The sequence below is a fragment of the Babylonia areolata genome, chromosome 35, assembly GCF_041734735.1.
Source record: "Babylonia areolata isolate BAREFJ2019XMU chromosome 35, ASM4173473v1, whole genome shotgun sequence".
NCBI lineage: Eukaryota > Metazoa > Mollusca > Gastropoda > Neogastropoda > Buccinidae > Babylonia > Babylonia areolata.
In genome coordinates this window covers 24,042,176-24,058,767 of record NC_134910.1, presented here as the reverse complement: position 1 = coordinate 24,058,767, position 16,592 = coordinate 24,042,176, and the positions used below count along the sequence as shown (strand labels likewise).

The 16,592-nt window shown below is 44.7% G+C and overlaps 1 protein-coding gene across 1 annotated transcript in view; it reads right to left on the bottom strand.

Moving 5' to 3' along the window:
• Positions 1 to 15,439, bottom strand: part of LOC143278126 (uncharacterized) — a 55,973-nt gene extending 40,534 nt beyond the window's left edge. The window contains exon 1 of the mRNA XM_076583157.1: positions 15,390 to 15,439. The gene's annotated coding sequence lies outside the window, so the exon portion shown is untranslated. The remainder of the gene's footprint in view (positions 1 to 15,389) is intronic.
• Positions 15,440 to 16,592: the final 1,153 nt, after the last annotated feature.

Sequence of the window (16,592 nt, the reverse complement as noted above, 5' to 3'; positions counted from 1 at the left end):
CCACACACAAAACACTCCCCCCCCCCTCTACCCCAACCCACCCCTCCTCCATTCACAACCCCTTTCCCATCACCCCACTCTGTGTCCCCCATTACCCCCCCAACACTTCCCCTGTTTCTCTCTCCAACTCTTCTACCCTCCCCCCCCCTCCTCCCAACCATTCTCCGACAGCCACCCCCCTCCCCCTCCCCCTCCTCTCAACATCGTGTCAGGCGTGTCACCTGTGCAGCGAGAGAGAGCTGGAGGTGTTGGGGGGTTGGGAGGGTGAGGGCGGGGGGGGGGGGGGCATGGAGCGGGAGGGGGTGGGGCGGGTAAGGGAGTCAGTGGCCTAACTGCACACACACACACACACACACACACACAGAGGCACACACACAGACACAGACACACACACAGAGGCACAGACACAGGCAGGGGCAAGAGAGAAAGAGAGAGAGACAGAGACAGAGAGGGAGAGAGAGGAAAAAGAGAGAGAGGCAAGACAGACAGAGGGAGGGAGAGAGGGAGAGACAGACAGACACAGAGAGGAAAAAGAGAGACAGACAGAGAGAAAGACAGACAAGACAGACAGAAAGAGGGAGAGAGAGGGAGAGACAGAGAGAAAGACAGACAAGACAGACAGAGAGGGAGAGACTGACAGAGAGAGGGAGAGAGAGAGAGGGAGAGACTGACAGAGAGAAAGACAGACATGACAGACAGAAAGAGAGAGAGACAGAGAGAGACACAGAGAAAGACAGACAAGACAGACAGAAAGAGAGAGAGAGAGAGAGAGAGAGAGAGGGAGAGACTGACAGACACAGAGAGGAAAAAGAGAGACAGACAGAGAGAAAGACAGACATGACAGACAGAAAGAGAGAGAGAGGGAGGGAGAGACAGAGAGAAAGACAGACAAGACAGACAGAGAGAGGGAGAGAGAGAGAGGGAGAGACTGACAGAGAGAGGGAGAGAGACAGACAGAGGGAGAAAGAGAAAGAGAAAGAGACAGAGACAGACTGACAAGCAGAGAAGATTTTTTCCCCCTATTGTTCACAGTTTCGGTTGGTTTGGGTTTTTCTGTTTTTGTTTTTTTTGGGTTTTTATGTGTTTTTTTAACTCCCCCATCACCCCCATTTCTTCCTGAACTTCTCCATGCACTCACTCACATGTCACGTGCCCGCCTTCTAAATATAGATATGTTAATGAGCACCCTTCCCTTTTCTCGCGTCCTTCCTGGTGTTTTAATCTGATTCAACAATGACTGATACAGACGACATTTATGAAGGAACAAGATGGATCAAAGTGGAGGACTGGTACATGATAAATTAATGTGGAGGGCTGGTGTGAATGAACATGATAAATGAACATGGAGGACCAGTGTGAATGAACATGATAAATTAATGTGGAGGAATGGTGTGAATGAACATGATAAATTAATGTGGAGGAATGGTGTGAATGAACATGATAAATTAATGTGGAGGACTGGCGTGAATGAACATGATGAATTAATGTGGAGGACTGGTGTGAATGAACATGATAAATGAACATGGAGGACCGGTGTGAATGAACATGATAAATTAATGTGGAGGAATGGTGTGAATGAACATGATAAATGAACATGGAGGACCGGTGTGAATGAACATGATAAATGAACATGGAGGACTGGTGTGAATGAACATGATAAATTAATGTGGAGGACTGGTGTGAATGAACATGATAAATTAATGTGGAGGAATGGTGTGAATGAACATGGAGGACTTGTGCGAATGAACATGGGGGACCGGTGTGAATGAACATGATAAATGAACATGGAGGACCGGTGTGAATGAACATGATAAATGAACATGGAGGACCGGTGTGAATGAACATGATAAATTAATGTGGAGGACCGGTGTGAATGAACATGATAAATTAATGTGGAGGACTGGTGCGAATAAACATGATAAATTAATGTGGAGGAATGGTGTGAATGAACATGATAAATTAATGTGGAGGACTGGTGCGAATGAACATGATAAATTAATGTGGAGGAATGGTGTGAATGAACATGATAAATTAATGTGGAGGACTGGTGTGAATGAACATGATAAATTAATGTGGAGGAATGGTGTGAATGAACATGATAAATGAACATGGAGGACCGGTGTGAATGAACATGATAAATGAACATGGAGGACCGGTGTGAATGAACATGATAAATGAATGTGGAGGACTGGTGCGAATGAACATGATAAATGAACATGGAGGACTGGTGTGAATGAACATGATAAATGAACATGGAGGACCGGTGTGAATGAACATGATAAATGAACATGGAGGACCGGTGTGAATGAACATGATAAATTAACATGGAGGACTGGTGCGAATGAACATGATAAATGAACATGGAGGACTGGTGTGAATGAACATGATAAATTAACGTGGAGGACCGGTGTGAATGAACATGATAAATGAACATGGAGGACTGGTGTGAATGAACATGATAAATTAATGTGGAGGACTGGTGTGAATGAACATGATAAATTAATGTGGAGGAATGGTGTGAATGAACATGGAGGACCGGTGTGAATGAACATGATAAATGAACATGGAGGACTGGTGTGAATGAACATGATAAATTAACGTGGAGGACTGGTGCGAATGAACATGATAAATGAACATGGAGGACTGGTGTGAATGAACATGATAAATTAATGTGGAGGACTGGTGTGAACGGACATGATAAATTAATGTGGAGGACTGGTGTGAATGAACATGATAAATGAACATGGAGGACTGGTGTGAATGAACATGATAAATGAACATGGAGGACTGGTGTGAATGAACATGATAAATTAATGTGGGTGAGACGCAGGAGTCAGATTTTGAGTACAAATAAGTGGCACCTTATATGCCGAAAAATTACAGCACTACACACAAACACACAACAAACACACACACACAACAGACACAAACATGACACACATACAGAGGTGACACACACGAACACAGGTGACACACACACACACACACACACAACTGAACAAGCACGCACACATACACAGACACACACACACACAGCACCTAGGCGACAGTGAGTCACACCGAACAACTTCCCACCACGCGGACTTCCCACCATTACACAGGCCCTACCATTTGACACTTTTTCCTTCCCGCACACAACCAAACCACAGGCGCATGCCAGCACACACTCTTCCCCTTCCTATCACACCAACACCACCACAGGCGCCTACTATCAAAATGAGGAGTTGGTATTTTCCTCCCAGTTTGGTTATATATACTTGCAATGTCAAAATGATGCAAACCAGGCTATTCTCTTTGCACTTCTCGGCCAAAATTTATCGCGGCAACTCGGTGGTACGACATCTCGCCATTAGACCGCCGTCTGCTAGCCAATGAAATGCCGTTTCCGGTAGGAGTTTTTCTTCCGTCAAACACAAACCCACAGGCGCCAGCCATCACACACTTTGTCCTTCCCTTACACACCAACCCACAGGCACTTTCCACCATACCCTTTTTCCACTTCCCACACACACCACCACCACCACAAAACTGACACAGTACAGACACACTACAGTGAACTGGCACACTACAGTCAACACTAGAGACACCACAGTACTGACACACTACAGTCAACACTAGAGACACCACAGTACTGACACACTACAGTCAACACTAGAGACACCACAGTACTGACACACTACAGTACTGACACACTACAGTCAACAGTAGAGACACCACAGTACTGACACACCACAGTACTGACACACTACAGTACTGACACACTACAGTACAGACACACTACAGTCTACAGTACTGCCACACTACAGTACAAACTACAGTCTACAGTACAGACACACTACAGTACTGCCACACTACAGTCTACAGTACAGACACACCACAGTACAGACACACCACAGTACAGACACACTACAGTACTGACACACTACAGTACAGACACACCACAGTACAGACACACTACAGTACAGACACACTACAGTCTACAGTACAGACACACTACAGTACAGACACACTACAGTACAGACACACCACAGTACTGACACACCACAGTACAGACACTACAGTACAGACACCACAGTACAGACACACTACTGACACACCACAGTACAGACACTACAGTACAGACACCACAGTACAGACACACTACTGACACACCACACTACAGTCTACAGTACTGCCACACTACAGTACAAACTACAGTCTACAGTACAGACACACTACAGTCCACAGTACAGACACACTACAGTCTACAGTACAGACACACTACCGTCTACAGTACTGACACACTACAGTACAGACACTACAGTCTACAGTACAGACACACTACAGTACTGCCACACTACAGTCTACAGTACAGACACACTACAGTACTGACACACTACAGTCTACAGTACAGACACACCACAGTACAGACACACCACAGTACAGACACACTACAGTACTGACACACTACAGTACACAGTACAGACACACCACAGTACAGACACACTACAGTACAGACACTACAGTACAGACACACTACAGTCCACAGTACAGACACACCACAGTACAGACACACTACAGTCCACAGTACAGACACACTACAGTACAGACACACTACAGTCCACAGTACAGACACACCACAGTACAGACACACTACAGTCCACAGTACAGACACACTACAGTCCACAGTACAGACACCACAGTACAGACACACTACAGTACAGACACCACAGTACAGACACACTACAGTACAGACACACTACAGTACAGACACACCACAGTACAGACACACCACAGTACAGACACCACAGTACAGACACACTACAGTCCACAGTACAGACACACTACAGTACAGACACTACAGTACAGACACACTACAGTACAGACACACCACAGTACAGACACACTACAGTACAGACACCACAGTACAGACACACCACAGTACAGACACCACAGTACAGACACACTACAGTACAGACACACCACAGTACAGACACCACAGTACAGACACACTACAGTACAGACACCACAGTACAGACACACTACAGTATAGACACCACAGTACAGACACACTACAGTACAGACACCACAGTACAGACACACCACAGTACAGACACACTACTGACACACCACAGTACAGACACACTACTGACACACCTACAGTACAGACACCACAGTACAGACACACCACAGTACAGACACACTACTGACACACTACAGTACAGACACACTACAGTACAGACACAGACACACCACAGTACAGACACACCACAGTACAGACACACTACTGACACACCACAGTACAGACACACTACAGTACAGACACCACAGTACAGACACTACAGTACTGACACCACAGTACAGACACACCACAGTACTGACACACTACAGTACAGACACACTACAGTACAGACACCACAGTACAGACACACTACAGTACTGACACCACAGTACAGACACACCACAGTACTGACACACCACAGTACTGACACACCACAGTACAGACACTACACTACTGACACACCACAGTACAGACACACTACAGTATAGACACCACAGTACAGACACACTACAGTACAGACACCACAGTACAGACACACTACAGTATAGACACCACAGTACAGACACTACAGTACAGACACACTACAGTACAGACACACTACAGTCTACAGTACAGACACCACAGTACAGACACACCACAGTACAGACACACCACAGTACAGACACACTACTGACACACCACAGTACAGACACACCACAGTACAGACACAGACACACCACAGTACAGACACACTACTGACACACCACAGTACAGACACACTACAGTACAGACACAGACACACCACAGTACAGACACACTACTGACACACCACAGTACAGACACACCACAGTACAGACACACTACAGTACAGACACACTACAGTACAGACACAGACACACCACAGTACAGACACACTACTGACACACCACAGTACAGACACACTACAGTACAGACACAGACACACCACAGTACAGACACACCACAGTACAGACACACCACAATCCACAGTACAGACACACCACAGTACAGACACACCACAGTACAGACACACTACAGACACACCACAGTACAGACACACTACAGTCCACAGTACAGACACACCACAGTACAGACACACCACAGTACAGACACTACAGTACAGACACACCACAGTCCACAGTACAGACACACCACAGTACAGACACACCACAGTACAGACACACTACAGTACTGACACACCACAGTACTGACACACCACAGTACTGACACCACAGTACAGACACACCACAGTACTGACACACTACAGTACTGACACACTACAGTACAGACACTACAGTCTACAGTACAGACACACTACAGTACTGACACACTACAGTACTGACACACTACAGTCCACAGTACAGACACACCACAGTACAGACACACTACAGTACAGACACACCACAGTACAGACACACCACAGTACTGACACACCACAGTACAGACACACTACAGTACAGACACAGACACACCACAGTACAGACACACCACAGTACAGACACACCACAATCCACAGTACAGACACACCACAGTACAGACACACTACAGACACACCACAGTACAGACACACAACAGTACAGACACACCACAGTCCACAGTACAGACACACCACAGTACTGACACACCACAGTACAGACACACTACAGTACAGACACAGACACACCACAGTACAGACACACCACAGTACAGACACACCACAATCCACAGTACAGACACACCACAGTACAGACACACTACAGACACACCACAGTACAGACACACAACAGTACTGACACACCACAGTCCACAGTACAGACACACCACAGTACTGACACACCACAGTACAGACACTACAGTACAGACACACCACAGTCCACAGTACAGACACACCACAGTACAGACACACCACAGTACTGACACACCACAATACTGACACACTACAGTACTGACATACAGTACAGACACAACAGTCTACAGTACAGACACTACAGTACAGACACACTACAGACCACAGTACAGACACACTACATACCACAGTACAGACACACTACAGTACAGACACACTACATACCACAGTACAGACACACTACATACCACAGTACAGACATGACACAGCACAGACACACTACAGACCACAGTACAGACACACTACAGACCACAGTACATACACACCACAGTCCACAGTACAGACATGACAATACAGACACACTACAGACCACAGTACAGACATGAAAGTACAAATACACTACAGTCCAGAGTACATATACACTACAGACCACAGTACAGACATGACAATACAGACACACTACAGACTACAGTACAGACACACTACAGACTACAATACAGACACACTACAGACCACAGACATGACAATACAGACACACTACAGACTACAGTACAGACACACTACAGACCACAGACATGACAATACAGACACACTACAGACCACAGTACAGACATGAAAGTACAAATACACTACAGTCCAGAGTACATATACACTACAGACCACAGTACAGACATGAAAGTACAAATACACTACAGACCACAGTACAGATACATTACAGTCCAGGGTACAGACATGACACAGTACAGACACTACAGTACATAGTACAGAGATGACACAGTACAGATACACTACAATCCACAGTACAGATGCACTACAGTCCACAGTACAGACACACTACAGTCCAGAGTACAGATACACAACAGTTCACAGTACAGTACAGACATGACACAGTACAGATAGTCTACAGTACAGATGCACTACCGTCTACAGTGCAGACTGCCGAAACACACGGCACAGTACAGACTGAACTGTGTGGAACCAATCCCCCCCCCCCCCCCCCCCCCACCACACCTCTCCGTTCCTCCCCCACCCCACTCCCCACCTCACTGGTTCTGTGCTCCCACCCCCCTCCCTTGCCCCCTCCACCCTCACCACTCTCACCCTGTTCTTCCCCTTACCCAAATGCTGCCCCCCCCCCCCCCCCCACCCCACCCCCACACTCTCACCAGTGCTTGTTAAGAACGGAGGAGGAGGAGGGGGAGAGACGGCAGCTGACAGCCCACCAGAAGCAATCAATACCAAGACTGGATTCTCACCTCACCCGCCCCCCTCCCCCCCCCCCCTTCCACACCCCTCTCCCACACACACACACACATACATAGGACTCTCACCCCCCCCCTCCCCATTCCACATCCCTCTCCCCCCCCACACACACACATAGAACTCTCACCCCCCCTACCCCCATTCCACATCCCTCTCCCCCCCCCACACACACACATAGAACTCTCACCCCCCCCCCCCATTCCACATCCCTCTCCCACCCACACACACACATAGAACTCTCCCCCCCCCATTCCACATCCCTCTCTCCCTCACACACACACACACACACACACGACTCTCACCCTCCCTCCCCCCCATTCCACATCCCTCTTCCCTCACACACACACACACACACACAGATTCTCACCCTCCCTCCCCCCATTCCACATCCCTCACACACACACACACACACACACATAGAACTCTCACCCCCCCTCCCCCCATTCCACATCCCTCTCTCCCTCACACACACACACACACACACACACACACGACTCTCACCCTCCCTCCCCTCCATTCCACCTCCCTCTTCCCTCACACACACACACACACATAGGACTCTCACCCCCCCTCCCCCCATTCCACATCCCTCTCTCTCCCTCACACACACACACACACACACACACTCTCACCCTCCCTCCCCCAATTCCACATCCCTCACACACACACACACACAGGACTCTCACCCCCCCTTCCCCCATTCCACATCCCTCTCTCCCTCACACACACACACACACACCACAAGCATGACTCTTACACAACTCCAGTCACACTCACACACATTATATACAAACACACAGCTGTAGACACACACATACACACACACACACACCACTGACACAAACATATTCACACACACACAATCAGTATCAGTATCAGTTGCTCAAGGAGGCGTCACAGCGTTCGGTCAAATCCATATACGCTACACCACATCTGCCAAGCAGATGCCTGACCAGCAGCGTAACCCAACGCGCTTTGTCAGGCCTTGAGAAAAAAACAACAACAACAAAAACAAACACAGTGACACACATTCACCACACACACACCAGTGTTTCTGTTGGTTTTTCTGTACTTTATATATATAATCGTAATAATGTGCATGTGATTGCATGAAAGCAAAGTGGAGTCGAACGATTTCTTGCATTTATGCCATACACACATTTTGATTTTTGATAGACTTACACATCAGCTTAGGTGCTTTTCATACCTCAGAAACAAATATTTCAAGACATTTTCAACCAAAGAAACACTGACACATTCACCAGTCAAATATCATGAATTGGTCTCCGAAAGTTGGTCAACACCGGATCACAAAATATTCCGTCTCCAAGATATTCCATGCACAGAAATCACAGCGACAGTCATGAAAATAAAGTTCAAATCGTATTTCTTCAAATTCTGTTGCAAGAAAAGTGCCGATAGATTTCTCTTGAAGTCTTATGCCAGAAGATAGTATTTAAACAAAGTTCATTTCCACGTTTGCATGACCTTTACCCCACTTTCACCGTTTCGTTAGAGTAAGTGACGACCGAGATATGGTTGAGTGTGCTGACAGTACTTATTCGTTCATTCTCCAGAACAAAAGGTCTGAGGGGGGGGGGGGGGGGGGGGGGGGGGGGGTTGGGGGGGGGCCACCCTATCACTTCATCTTCCTTTCTGTTTTTCTCTCAAGGTTAGGTTTGAATGCTTAAAATAGGGCAGGTCATGAAGCGCTAAAAATAGGGCAGGTCATGAAGTGCTAAAAATAGGACAGGTGATGAAGCGCTAAAAAACTGGGCAGGTGATGAAGTGCTAAAAATTGGACAGGTGATGAAGTGCTAAAAGTAGGACAGGTCATGAAGAGTTAAAAATAGGGCAGGTGATGAAGTGCTAAAAATAGGAAAGGTGATGAAGCGCTAAAAATAGGGCAGGTCATAAAGCGCTAAAAATAGGACAGGTCATGAAGCCCTAAAAATAGGACAGGTGATGAAGTGCTAAAAATAGGACAGGTCATAAAGCGCTAAAAATAGGACTGGTCATGAAGCGCTAAAAATAGGACAGGTCATGAAGTGCTAAAAATAGGGGATGGGCAGTTCATGAAGCGCTAAAAATAGGCCAGGTGAGACAGGTGGTGTGAGGAAGAGCAGGTTTTGCGTGCGTGCGCGTGCATCAGGCAGTATTGATTCAGGCTATCCCCCATCCTTGTGGCACTGAGTCAGATTCTATAAATAGCTGGGTTGGCCCTTATTATTTATAATAACGGTCACATGCCACACACACACATACACACACACAAACATGCACAAATACACACAAAGATGTCTGTACATGTGCACTCACACACATACAAACGCACAGATGCATACTGTTTACACACACACACACACAGAGAAGCAAGCGCACACACATACACATACACACACACACACAAACACACACACACACACACGCAAATTCACACTCTGAATATATAATACATTATGATTCCAAATGTCTCTCAATCATTTTCCAAACTCACCATTCACCAACTTAAAAACAAGTCACAAAGTGACAGGATAAAACAGTCTCAAAGTGACAGGATAAAACAGTCTCACAAAGTGACAGGATAAAACAACAGTCTCAAAGTGACAGGATAAAACAACAGTCTCAAAGTGACAGGATAAAAACAGTCTACAAAGTGGATAGGATAAAACAAACTGTCTCAAAAGTGACAGGATAAAACACAGTCTCAAAGTGACGGATAAAACTGTCTCAAAGTGACAGGATAAAACACAGTTCACAATGTGACAGGATAAAAAACAACAATCTCACAAAGGACAGGGATTAAACAGTCTCACAAAGTGACAGATAAACAACAGTCTACACAAAGTGACAGGTTTAAACACAGTCTCACAAACGTGACTGGATAAAACAACAGCCGCAAAGTGACAGGATAAAACAATGTCACAAAAGTGTCAGGTAAAACATAGTCTCACAAAGTGAAAAGGATTAAAACCAACAGTCTCACAAAGTGGGACAGGATAAAAACGTCTCACAAAGTGTCAAGTGACAGGATAAAACAGTCACAAAGTGACAGGGAAAAAACAGTCTCACAAGTGACAGGATTAAACAACAGTCTCAAAGTGACAGGATAAAACAGTCTCACAATGTGACAGGATAAAACAACAGTCTCAAAGTGACAGGATAAAACAGTCTCACAAAGTGACAGGATAAAACAACAGTCTCAAAGTGACAGGATAAAACAGTCTCACAATGTGACAGGATAAAACAACAGTCACAAAGTGACAGGATAAAACAACAGTCTCAAAGTGACAGGATAAAACAGTCTCACAAAGTGACAGGATAAAACAACAGTCTCACAATGACAGGATAAAACAACAGCCTCAAAGTGACAGGATAAAAGTCTCACAAAGTGACAGGATAAAACAGTCTCACAAAGTGACAGGATAAGACACCAGTCTCACAAAGTGACAGGATAAAACAACAGTCTCAAAGTGACAGGATAAAAGTCTCACAAAGTGACAGGATAAATAACAGTCTCACAAAGTGACAGGATAAAACAACAGTCACAAACTGACAGGATAAAACAGTCTCACAAAGTGACAGGATAAGACACCAGTCTCACAAAGTGACAGGATAAGACAACAGTCTCACAATGTGACAGGATAAAACAACAGTCACAAAGTGACAGGATAAAACAACAGTCTCAAAGTGACAGGATAAAACAACAGTCTCAAAGTGACAGGATAAAACAGTCTCACAAAGTGACAGGATAAAACAGTCTCACAAAGTGACAGGATAAAACAACAGTCTCACAAAGTGACAGGATAAAACAACAGTCTCAAAGTGACAGGATAAAACAACAGTCTCACAATGTGACAGGATAAAACAACAGTCACAAAGTGACAGGATAAAACAACAGTCACAAAGTGACAGGATAAAACAGTCTCACAAAGTGACAGGATAAGACACCAGTCTCACAAAGTGACAGGATAAGACAACAGTCTCACAATGTGACAGGATAAAACAACAGTCACAAAGTGACAGGATAAAACAACAGTCACAAAGTGACAGGATAAAACAGTCTCACAAAGTGACAGGATAAAACAGTCTCACAAAGTGACAGGATAAAACAGTCTCACAAAGTGACAGGATAAAACAAGTCTCACAAAGTGACAGGATTAAACAACAGTCTCAAAGTGACAGGATAAAACAGTCTCACAATGTGACAGGATAAAACAACAGTCACAAAGTGACAGGATAAAACAACAGTCTCACAAAGTGACAGGATAAAACAACAGTCTCAAAGTGACAGGATAAAACAACAGTCACAAAGTGACAGGATAAAACAACAGTCTCAAAGTGACAGGATAAAACAGTCTCACAAAGTGACAGGATAAAACAACAGTCTCAAAGTGACAGGATAAAACAGTCTCACAATGTGACAGGATAAAACAACAGTCACAAAGTGACAGGATAAAACAACAGTCTCAAAGTGACAGGATAAAACAGTCTCACAAAGTGACAGGATAAAACAACAGTCTCAAAGTGACAGGATAAAACAACAGCCTCAAAGTGACAGGATAAAAGTCTCACAAAGTGACAGGATAAAACAGTCTAACAAAGTGACAGGATAAAACAGTCTCACAAAGTGACAGGATAAGACACCAGTCTCTCAAAGTTACAGGATAAAACAACAGTCACAAAGTGACAGGATAAAACAAGAGTCTCAAAGTGACAGGATAAAACAACAGTCTCACAAAGTGACAGGATAAAACAACAGCCTCACAAAGTGACAGGATAAAACAACAGTCTCAAAGTGACAGGATAAAACAACAGCCTCAAAGTGACAGGTTTGGGTTGGTGTGTTTGCTACAGGTGTGCTGCTTAGCAGGAAATGTGTGCTGCTTAATGCAGGGTGAACTGCTTCATTTAGAGCTGTGCTGCTTTGAGATGCTTATATTTGCTTAGTTTGGCTCAATGTTGGTAAACATTTTATGAAAATAAAAACAACAAAAAAACACTCCATGTAGCCCTGCTATTGGTGTGAGGCAAGTGTGTGTGTGTGTGTGTGTGTGTGTGTGTGTGTGTGTGTGTGTAACACTTTATGAAAAAACACTCCATGTAGCAATGCTATTGGTATGAGGCAAATGTGTGTGTGTGTGTGAAACACTCTGTATAAAAACCACTCCATGTGGCCCTGCTATCGGCGCTAGGAGAGAGAGAGTGTGTGTGTGAAACACTTTATAACAAGAGAGGCAAGGCCTTCAAGACTCACTTGCGATAAATTAAGTCCCCTAGCATTAATTACAGAGTAATTTCCCTTTTTTACTATCAGCACCAAAACGTTTGCAAAATAAATAAAAATTCCATGCTTAGCAAAAGAAGTTCCTGTTTGAACAAAAAATGATATTAATGACTGCTCTTGTTGTTGTGTCAGAATATCAGATCAAAGTGCCAAGTTTAGAGAATACAAAAAATATAAATATAACAGTAAATGCAGTTTGCATATAATTAGGCTTCATTTTTTATTTTTTGTGCCCATCCCACAGGTGCAATAATGTTTTAAACAAGATGACCGGAAAGAACTGAATTTTTTCTATTTTTATGCCTAATTTGGTGTCAACTGACAAAGTATTTGCTGAGAAAATGTCAATGTTAAAGTTTACCACGGACACACAGACACACACACACAGACAACCGAACACCGGATTAAAACACAGACTCACTTTGTTTACACAAGTGAGTCAAAAAACCACTCCACGTGGTCCTGCTATTGGTGTGAGGAAAGAGAGAGTGTGTGTGTGAAATATTTTGTATAAAAACCACTCCATGTGGCCCTGCTATTGGTGCTAGGAGAGAGAGTGTGTGTGAAACACTTAATAAAAAACCTCCGTCTCTTGTCTTCTCTTCTTCCTTCCTTCCCTCTCTTTTTAATACTTATATTTCCTGTTTTCATTACTGAAAATATTTTCAAATCGTATCACTTTAATATGTCGAAGCCTCTAATCTTTTCTTTCTTTCCAATGCACACTACAGTTTAACCAGTAGCCATGGTAACAGGGGCAATCACTGTTAAAAAAATACTGTGGTTTGTAGTGTTGGTGGTAAAGTACATAGTGTTTTACCAGCAGCAAATTATGTACGATTTTGTACTAATAAAAAACAAAGTTTTAATTCTTTTTTTAATCATTCTGGATAAGACAGCGAAGAATGTTTCAACATGTAAGATTAAGAGACAATAAACTTCTATTTACATGAAATATTTATATATAAAAAATTATTTAAAAAAAAAAAAACACAAAAAAATACACCTCCCTTTGAAAAAAAATGTCCTGGTGTTGTTTTCTTTGGGGGAGGGGTTCGCGGGGTAAATGCAACCTCAAGAACTACAACCTCCACCTCCACTATGCTTGTTCCCCTCCCCCCTCCCGCCCTGTCTGTCACTTGTCGTGGAAGACAGATCAGCGGTTTGAGGATGCACTCATTTTAGAAGTGGAGAATCGATTGTAATATTACTGTCGACACTCGATCACCTGCCCTCGATCACACACCCACACTGTGGAGCTGAATTTCAACCGCGTTATATACAATAAGAAAGAAAAGAGTGTGAAAAAAAAAACCCAACTAAAAGTGGCGTAGTAATTTTTAATCACCATTTTTGATCTCGGTCAAAACCGGACTTTCACTTTGCTGTGCTGACGTAACCTTGACCCCGAATGACCCCCTTCCCTCTCCCAAACGGCACCTGTTATCTCTGAGCGGCCCCCCTCCCACATCCCGTCCCCTCCATCAAAACATCTTGTGAACCTTGACACGCAGTGACGTCACGCGTCTCGTGGCGTTTCGTCGAGTCCCGTTAAAACCGCAGACAACACAGGCTGCGATGTGCTTCGGAGCCTTCCACCACGACCCGTGTCAACGTGCCAAGCGAACCGAACAACGGACACCACACGGACACTAGGCGACAACCACAACCCCCACGCGCTGCTAATTTTATCCTGTGATATCATACCCCACCAATACCCTGTCCTTCAATCGATGCCTTCTCTCCCTTCGATCTCCACCACGAGCAGCGCGAGCGTCGGACCAGTCTGAACAGCCATGGCAAGTTGCCAAATAGCGAAACACCATCAAATAGTCCCCGAGATTTGAATTTCTCAGCGTTGACCGGACATGAATTGGACTGAAAGCATGCATTAATGCACTTCGAAAGCATTGTTGAACAAATTAAAACTTTAAGACACAGGAAAGAAAAGTAGCAATGCTAAAACAGCAACTTACCTCAGAACCGATGTTTACTCCGACTCCATTTCGCGCGTAGGCAGTGTCCCGGATGAAGTCGCTTGCGCATGCGCTCTATTCATTCACTGACAACAAGTGCGCGTTTTCGAGACCGTACTTGGAGGTGCTTTCAGGGATGTGTTTGAAAAAATAATACGCAACACAGCTGTACAACTTAAATATGCCAATTAGTCCATGGCACAGTTTAAAGCGATAACTATGCGGTAAAACAAGTGAAGAATATTGGAGATCTATATACAGGGAAACCCTCATGTCACATGTGGACTAAATCGTTGACGTGAGCGAATAAAACATGAAAATATATTTCCAACATAATTTGACGGGGATGGGGCAAATCCACAACAACCGTGGTTGGTGCGTAACGCAGAGTTCGCACTGATTTCCGAAAATTCAAGGAAATAACCACAATGGCTGAGTACAATCTCGTTGGACATAATTTTCTTGTACAAACTCAACAATCTCGACTTGTGAACCATGAAATGGACTTCCTGGATGATGATCCACTGTTAATCGTTCTACATATCAAAAAAGATTAAAAATCTACCAATCTACGCACGTGCTACAGCAGCACAAAGAAAGAGAAAACACGATTTAAAGAAACACTTTGAAAATGAAATTAAAATGGTTCAGACTGACGCAAAAATTGATCGACACACAATCACCCCTTACAGGGCCCCTGGTAAAAAAAATTCTTCAACGAAAGGTGGTTGAACGAAAGCCAAAGTTTCTACATGTGCTTTCGTGTCACTGCGACCCAGGAAGATAATGGGGCGTTGCTTTTGTGGAGCTAAGAGCGAAAAACAAAAGTGCTATTGTTACGACGCGTTTTATTGGTCCCAATCCCGTCAGTCGGCGTCGAACGTTTTCCGTCTTCTGTGTACTACAGGCTGACCTCAGATCGATGGGAGCGTGTCGATCATACTCCCCATTGTCAATCAGTACTCCCCCGTGTCGATACTCCCCATTGTCAATCAGTACTCCCCCGTGTCCGATACTCCCCCGTGTCAATACTCCCCAGTGTCGATACTGCCTCCCCAGTGTCGATACTCCCCCGTGTCGATGCTCCCCAGTGTTAATACTCCCCAGTGTCGATACTCCCACCGTATCGATACTCCCCCGTGTCAGTGCTCCCCCGTGTCGATACTCCCCCGTGTCGATACTCCCTGTGTCAATGCTCCCCCG